Genomic DNA, 9,229 nt, shown 5'->3' on the forward strand with positions numbered 1-9,229 from the left:
ACTGATGCCTGTTTTGGCCCTGAGCAGCAAAGTGGATGAAGGTGCCCCTCCCACCAGAGGAGGAGTCAGGAACAAGTAAACAGGCAGGAGGTTTCTCAGTTCAGTGCTGGCAGGCCAAACGGTGCATTCCTCCATTCATTTGGCAGATATTTATGAGTGGTTACTACATGCCAGGCACCGTAGAGAGAGGGCAGTTGAAGTGCGATTCCAAGGCTGGGAAATATGGAAGCAAGCATTGTGTCTGGTGACCCAGGAGTCTAGAACAAATGCTTTCTTCTGCTTACTTAGTAAAATCTAGCTTTAATTGAAGGAAGAGCACTGTGGCCACGTGACAACCTTATCATATCACTGCTTAACAAGCATATCAAGGAAAAAACAAAAGTCTGTCACATCATAACAGCCTTTGGAAAATGTAGAAAAGTGAAGAAAAATTGATCCTCTACTAACTCTTGAGGCAGTCAGGGGAGCTATTGTATAGACAGGAATCTGATTGTATAGACAGGAATCTGATTGTATAGACAGGAAAATCAAGGATCAGATGAATCCAGAGGAATCAAATGGCACATTCAAAATGGGAAATTTGAGGAGCATACAATAAAGGGACTGTTTTTTGTTTTTGTTTTTTTAATCCTCACCCAAGGATATTCTTTCCACTGATTTTTAGAGAGAGTGGAAGAGAAGAGAGAAAGACAGAGAGCAATATTGATGTGAGAGAAACACATCGACTGGTTGCCTCCTGCATTCACCCTGACCAGGGCCGGGCTGGGGAGGAGCCTGTAACAGAGATACGTGCTCTTGACCGGAATTGAACCAGGGACCCTTCAGTCCACAGGCTGAGGCTCCACCCACTGAGTCAAACCGACCAGGGCAATAAAGGGTAGGTGGAAAGCAGCATCTGGGAGCTGCAACCCTGCTTCAGTCTGCAGCTGCCAAAGGAGGCAGTTAGAACCCAGAGCAGGGAGCTTTGTGTGAGTGCTGCCTGATAGGCGCTTAGTAGAAGGACTCAGCCACCGGAATACATGCTCTGCCTCCATCTCCTGGCCTCTGACCTATGCCAACCTTCCTTTCTTGGCTGAAACTAATCAGAAGCCAGAGGGGAAAAGCTGGCTGAGCCCTTAGGGCACAGCAGGTGGAACGTGCTGGTGGGCTGGAATGGAAGACATCCTGCAGAGATGGGTAAGTGATTTGCCTCAGGGAAAGATAGGAAGGAGCAGACACCAGATAAAAATTCAGGTCTTAGCACTTAGTTAAATGTCTTTCTGGAGTAAATGAGGTAATCAGAGTGTGAATTCTCTGTGAGGATGAAAATGACAATGCATTGCCAGGGTTATGGTTTTAGGTGTACCTTGACATGGCCATTTAAACCTCAAGAATTCTAAATGAAAAATGGCTTTAAGCAAGTGATAAAAAGAATGAACATGTGTAGGACAATGAGCAGATGGCCCATCATCTCTTCCTCTTTTTAGGCTTTCATTAAAAAATTCAAAATTCAAAATTCTCAGAAGGGTCTTTAATTGTATATGTCATTTTATGGACAATAGAGGCAATAATTCTCTCTTAGCTGGCTTGCACCTGAAGAATACAGGCTGAGCCAGACCCTATGTCTTCCTGAGCATAAAAGGACTTAATGAGATCCAGGTCAGCTGCTGCAATTTCTACCTGAGGGTGACTGGGGAGGAGGACTTACCCTGAAGTGAAATGTTGGGAATCTGATGAAATTTGATTGATTCCAAAAAGCTGAAGTTGAAGCCTATTCTTTTTAAAAGGATTCCTATAAGCCCTAGCTGATTTGGCTCAGTGATAGAGCGTCAGCCTGTGGACCGAAGGGTCCCAGGTTCAATTCTGGTCATGGGCACATGCCCAGGTTGCTGGCTCGATCCCTAGTAGGGGGTGTGCAGGAGGCAGCTGATCCATGATTCTCTCTCATCATTGATGTTTCTCTCTCCCTCTCCCTTCCTCTCTGAAATCAATAAAAATATATTAAAAAACTATATAAAGGGGTTTCTATACGTGTTCACGTACAAAAAAAAATGGCTTTTGGTGCAATTGACTAGATCCATGATTTTTGGGAGATGGTTGAGCCACTGAGAAAAACAAACAATAAAACACCATTTTTCTAGATGGGATACAGTGACCAGTGTGGGGAGAATGAAGACCAGTGTGGGGAGACCAATGTCTCCAGGATGGGAAAGTGAGGCCTGATGACCCCATCTGCAGCTTCCTAGGTCTGACGCCTCAGGCAAGTCGTTTGATTAATCAGGGCATTATTCTCATCTATAAAATGAGAAAAATGGCTTTTGGCCCATCTCACTAGCAGTTGTGAGGATCAAATAAGATCAGGGATGTGAGAGTGTTATACAAATTGTTTTAAGCTTAAAAAATGAAGAAGTTATTTTTGTTCAGCCCCAAACATTTCCCCCAGAATGTATAGAAATATGCACTGCAAATCTGAAATCCCTTTGATCCCTTCTCATACCATGCCAATAATTTAACCCAAGATGTAAAAGCCTGGTTCAAATGCAATGGTATGCTTTATCTGTCAATGTCATTAATTTAGCATCATATTTTAATTAATAAGTATTACTAATTCTTCTGAGTCCAAATTATTGCAGCCCATATGATGTAAAAGTTTGAAGCTGCAGAAACTGTTCAGCAAGATTAGTTTAGGAGAAAGAAATGAAATTCAAGTTTAGATCCACATGGCCCTGCTCGAGCTGCTTCTGGAGCGAGTGATAACATATAAAGCGGCTGAGCACTGGGGGGTGTACACCCCTCACCCTGAGGTCTCCTTGGAACTGTGGTGCCACTGATGAGTCACTTCTACTCACCCATCAACTGGTGGAGCAGAATGAGGATGGAACCTGGGTATGAGATATTGAGAGCTGGTTGAATGAGGATCAGGAGGCACTTGGTATCATAGTTAGTTTGAATACAGCTAATAAACAAAGACATACAAATCTAAGCAAGGCTTCCACTGGAAACTCCACAACTGAAAATACTAGTAGCCTTGTCCTGCAGTGAAGCCAAATTCAGTTTTTACTAACATTGCTTCCTGGAAGAGATCTTTCAGGAAGCTAAATTGTCAGCCTGCTATAAATTCATGCCTAATATAATATAGCATTTCTTTTCTGCAAAGGAAAATAAAACCATTCGGTCCATGAGGAGATAGAAAAGTGAATTGGAGTTTGTACAAATAAAGTCATAAAATTAATGTTTGGTAAGAGACTGGCCTTTATGACAGCATATAAGAAAAGGCACCAGTAATAAATTTGCTCAAAGGATAAACTATTTTTCCTACCTCAAGCCCATCTGGCTGTCATCTTGAAATGAATATTTAGTAAGGGAATAAAATAAAAGCATTTCAAACCCACTAAAGGAATGTGTTTAAATATATGTGACAAAAAATATAATAACAGATGATGAGATGGACTGGATGTTTAAAATACTAGAATAAATCACATTCTTCGGGAAGAATGTGTTCAGAACATGTGTTTGGCATCTAGTGCACAATCCTTCAGTCCAGATGTGAAGTCAGCAGAGTAAGAGATGACCGAGTTTTGGAAATGGGAGCTCCGCAGCTACTGCTGAAGGACCTCAAGCTATCAAGATGCCCAACTGGATGAAGTGCTAGAAGTTCTCTGTGCAGATGCCCCTGCGTGCCTTCTCCAGGGCAATGTCCTCTCTCCTGTTGCCCATGGCACTGCTCCAAGCCAATCACCTTACCCACCTGGCACAAGTGACATCACCAAGACACAGAGGTACAAAACTAGATGGCCACCCCAGTATTCTGGAACAAGGGGACTGTGCTCCTTAGGCGGTGTGCTGCCGCCACCCTGATCTTCCGCTTCCTTCTGGCAAGCAGCGCTGCCTCCTGATGGTGCCCGTGGAACAGACCTGGTCTCCCGGGCACTCCTGGAACTGGCCTCGCCGTCCATGGATAGGAGCGCTCTCAGCACAGCTTCTTCCTCAGGACCTTCCATCCTGGCATCTCAGCAGTCTCTTCCCTTGACTCCCTTCAAAACCAATTAAGGACAATTCTTCTCTTTTCCCGAGCATCATGAGTAATTCTGCTGTGGAGACGAGGACTACGTGCCGGAAGCAGGGAGGGCTGTGTGCGTCATGTGCCCCTGAGCACCAGGGACGGATGGACCAAATCAGCCACGGCTTCCAATGCAACAGGATCTGCAATCAGCTGGAAGGAACTTCCCTACAGAACACTACCAGGAAAAAGTGCTCAATAAGTATGTGTTGGTAGTTTTTTCTATTAATACAGCTCTCTCCCTCACCTGCTAGATTCCAAGCATCCACCAGGGCCCAATGATTCTCATTCAGAATAAACCCTTCTCCCTAACCTGCCCTCCTTCCCCCACTCTACTCTAATTCTTCCTTCCTTCCTTCCTTCCTTCCTTCCTTCCTTCCTTCCTTCCTTCCTTCCTTCCTTCCTTCCTTCTGCCGTTTCTGTTCATTTGTCTGGAAAGAAACTGGTTTTAATTCTTTTTCCTTAATTTTTAATTTCATGTAATGGTGGCACGTCATGTCATTAGATTATTAGGGAAATAAAATGGATACTCATCAGGTGGTCACTTGCAACTGAAAGAGTTTTTACTATTAATATGCCTTTCACCCCACCCAGGACAGACAACTTCAGAGCTGACAACCGCTTGTATCTCCTTCTCTGATTGTGTCTGACAAGTTGTCGGTGCATAACGAACATTCAGCAACAGCAAACCCATTTAACGTGCACCACTGAGAGTGAACCCTAATGTCAACAATAGACTTTGGGTCATGTGATGATGTGTCAATGTAGATTCATCAATTGTAACAAATACACCACTCTGCTGAGGGATATTGATAATCGGGGCGGTTGTGCATGTGTGGGAGCAGGGAGTACTAGTATATGGGAAAGCTCTATACCTTCCTCTCAAGTTTTCTGTGAACCTAAAACTGGCCTAAAAATAAAGTCTTATAATAAAAAAATTTAATGTCTATAAATTACAATCATTCTACTCTTAGAAATTTATTCTAAGGAAGTCAGCAGAGGTGTAAACAATAATATATATGTTATTCGTTGCTCTGTTATTTTTAACTGGAAAAATATACACCTAATGTGCAATAATCTGGGAATGAATGTCAAGTACATGTTGGTACGGCTATGTGATGGAATACTATATAGACATTAAAAACCATGACAGACCATTACAACAGAAAAGAAACTGTCCATGCTATATCAATGCAAAAATCAGGGGGCAGTGTTAACAATATGACCTCAGTACGGGATGTAGTATGCATGTGGTGTGGAACGCACAGGCACCTACAGAAAGAAATATTGGAAATAGGCACAGGAAATATTAATCATAGCTATCTCTTGGCGACACAATGGCAGGTGATCTGTATTCCCTTTTGTAGTTTTCTGTATTGTTTCTATTTCATTTGACAATGAGCATGCAATATCTCTTTCTCCTAACCAATAAAGCTAGCCAAATTATTTTCCATTACATTAGTAATTTATGTAGAACTTATGACATTCTAGTTTGCAACAAACTAAAATAATGCTAGAAAGATATTACACAACAAAAGCTGATATTAATTTCTTTAAAAGCTTACCTCAGTCATTAAAAGTACACTTTTATGTATACATTAAAAGTACACTTTTATGTATACTGGCTTCTAATATGTTGGTGACAAGCCTGGAGACCCTCCTTCTGCAGAGGGAAACTATGCATTATTCCAATGGACATATTACAGCTGAGGTTATTTTTAAACAAAGAGTAGCAGCAGTACTTAGAGTAGAAAAAAATTTCAATTTTAATGTTGCATTTTTTTCAGTTACAAATGGTTAGTTGAGACTCATAGTAAGAGGATTTTCCTGAGGTGGATCTTACTGGGTTGTGTTTTTTAAAAACATGCAATTTGAAAATGAAAATGATTGTGTTCATTTTAGTTTAGCGGTTTCAGAAATTAAATTGTTTAAGGTGAAAGTGTATGAGTAAGCACCATGTCTTCTTTTTAATCCTAGGGTCGTTTCTAAATGCACTGCTAATATACAAAGAAGCTGGAAATTAGCCTGGTACCCAATGGGGCAGAAAACTTACTTATCTTGATGAGAAACAGAAAGATACTGGGGAAGCTGCCCAATGTTACATTAAAAAACGAGCAACTTGCTTATTGTATGAATTACTTAATTTGGACCTGTACTCACTGTTGTTTGGGTTTGCTGCTTTTATTCACACTTCCCACTTTTCACTGCATGTGGGCAAAGTCACCATCAGCTGATGTGTGGTGCCTCCTGAAGGATTATTGATACACAAGTAACCTTAGGTAATTCCCTTCTTTAGAGACGATTATGTGTTCTGTCATTAACTGTTTCCTTCTGCTTCGCTAACACATTCCATCATGGAATCGACTGTCAGACTATTTTAAATCGTATCTCCAGTTGTCAGTGGTTTTAATAGAAATGCCTTTCTTTCAAAAACTCTTTCTTCGCGGTTTGGAGTCTCTAGATCAGCGATTTTCAACCGGTGTGCCACAGCCGGCACATTGGTGTGCCACAGGAATTTTAAAACACGCAATACATGACTATTTAGTCAGGGCCACTGACCTCTTTCCCCTTCGATGGTCAAATAAGAAAATGACAACAGACAACACAACAATAGCTGTCCAATGTGAATGAATCAAAATTATACTAATTTTTTTGTCAGATCAGCAAAAAATAGTATATTTTGGTGTGCCGCAGAATTTTAGTGATTAGTTTATGTGTGCCATGAGATGAAAAAGGTTGGAAATCGCTGCTCTAGATGAACTGGTTACAGTTCTCTCGTAGAGTAATTTCATGGTTTTAGCTAATAGTTGTAGTGTTTGTCCCTACTCCACAGCTGCAGGGAAAACATTTAAACAGGTTCTCTGTTGCTTGGTTTGCCTTCTTTCAGATGCTCAGAGAACTGAAATGATCAGGGCCATTTTTCTCCGGACCACTTAGGGCTCAGGCAGCATGGAGACATCTTCTCTTTTCTTTCCACTGTTTCCTCCCAGGTGATCCTGTAAGTTTTGAATTTAAGTACCACCCTCTGCCGCTGTCTCCAGAGCATGTCTTTACCCTTCATTTCTCCTCTGAGATAGGAACCAACAAGCCCACCGCCAACTTCTGTAGAGATGCCACCCTAGATAAAGTGTCAGATGAAGGCTGTGGGGGCCTGTGGGGGCATGGAGATTATTTTACTCAATGTTTTCACTTCACAGAGGAACCTGGGACCAGGAAGGATTCAGGGTTATGTTATGACTGCTTGGCATTTTCAGAGAACCTTTAGGTAGAGTTGTCTGAAACATGGCAAAATTAACATGTTTGAGCAATCTCTTGATTTCCTTCCCCCTCCAAACCAGCTCTCTATCCTGTAGCTTTTCCTATGACATCACGAGTCCCCCAATTAAGCCAGAAACCAGGAATCATACTGGATTCAGTTCTCCCTGCAAAATACGTCTCATGTGTGCCTACTTCTGTCCATGGCCACCTTGTCCACCTCGTCCAGGCTGCTGTCATCCAGGGCTTGGATTCCCACAGCATGACCATGGCCACCATGGCCACCTCGTCCAGGCTTCTGTCTGTCATCCAGGGCCTGGACCCCTCCAGCAGCTTCCTGATGTCTAACCATTCGCCAAAAGACTACAAAAGTGACCATCTTAAAGTGCAACTCAGGACCAAAGGGGACTGAACAGAAGGGCATCTCAAAGGCACAGAGCAAAGGCGATGGTGACTACGGAGGACCAAGGGGACCCCGGAGCTGAGCTGGCAGGTGGACTGTGAGGAGCTGATGGGGCACAAGGTTGCAGCTGAGGGAGCAGGCGGGTGCGTGGGTCTCGGCAGGTGCCTGGGATTGCTTTTAAGGAGTCAGAACTGGCAGTGGGGAAGGCTGGAGGAGGGGACTTTTGTTGTTGTTATAAGCCTTATAAACCATTTGGCTTTTTAAAGTGCTCATATATATAAAACTCTGCTTAGAAGGGAGGAGAGGAAGAAAGAAAGGAAGGAGGAGGGAAGGGCCCAATTAATTAGCTCAGATTAAGATAATTATGATCTGTAACAGTTTAACATATTACGGTTCCCAAGAGCACTTGCATTTTAAAAGGTGACAAGAAAATCTATTTACATTGTAACCCAAGAAAATGAAGGAGGCACCATAACGGGTGAATGGGGGAGACACGTGGGAGCCATGTACACTGAGCTGACCCAGCACCTTGCAAACCACAAGTGGGACAATGGGTGGAACTGGGATGGCCAGAGAAAAAGGATCAGTGATTCCAGAAGGTGAGAGAACTCAGGATGCTCTATGCATGTCCACACCTCTGGAGCCTGGCGCACAGTGGGTGAGCGCTGAGAAGGAGGTTAGGGAAGAGGATTCAAGAACAGACAGGGAAAAGTTGGAAATTACATTCGTTTACTTGTTGTACATGGTGTGTGTGTGTGTGTGTGTGTGTGTGTGTGTGTGTGTGCGCGCGCGCTTGAAGCTGGGGGCAGGTACTGTTATGAAGGGCCTGGGAATTCAAACTCAGGAGCCAGAAGTTTTGCAGACTCACTGCGCACAGGATGATGATCTGAGGGGAATTCTGAGTCCATCTCTAACTCATGCATCTGGTGCAGAGGATATGGGCACGATAAGTACTCTCCGATATTATTTGTGAAATTGCCGATGGGAACATCCTTTTGGAAAGCAATGTGGTAATAGAGGCCTGTGAAACTGTTAATACCCTTTGATACAGCCATGTTACTTCTGGGTCTGTATCCTGAAGCAATAATTATAAATCTAGACAGATTTCTGCACAAAGACTCACCCTGCAGGGATTTATAACAGCAAGAAATAAGCAATAATCCTGGTTCACATATTTGCTTCCTCTTTTGTGTGTGTCTTTAATAACAATGTAAATGTATACTTGTGTCTTTTGTCTATATTAGAATTGTTGCACTGTTATTAAAATGATGTCTATAAAGAATTTGGTAACATGGAGATAGGGTGTTAAATAATAGTAGGAAAATGAAACAATATATCTATTATTATCACAACCTGTTCTTTAAAAACCTATATGACAAGACAGAAAAACTGAAAGCAATACAATGACATCTTAACAGCACTAGGTATATGAGTAATTTATTTTCTTTTTATATTCCTGCTTTTTTTTTCAAATTTATGTAATAAACATGCATTGCTTTATAATTGGAAGCAGAATAAATGTTCACAAGCAA

At 42.3% G+C, this 9,229-nt stretch overlaps 1 pseudogene; it reads left to right on the top strand.

Moving 5' to 3' along the window:
- The window catches only part of LOC102771537, a 25,805-nt pseudogene extending 18,099 nt beyond the window's left edge, over positions 1 to 7,706 (top strand).
- The last annotated feature ends 1,523 nt before the right edge of the window (positions 7,707 to 9,229 follow it).

Source organism: Myotis davidii, unplaced genomic scaffold (genome assembly GCF_000327345.1).
Source record: "Myotis davidii unplaced genomic scaffold, ASM32734v1 scaffold78, whole genome shotgun sequence".
Taxonomy (NCBI): domain Eukaryota; kingdom Metazoa; phylum Chordata; class Mammalia; order Chiroptera; family Vespertilionidae; genus Myotis; species Myotis davidii.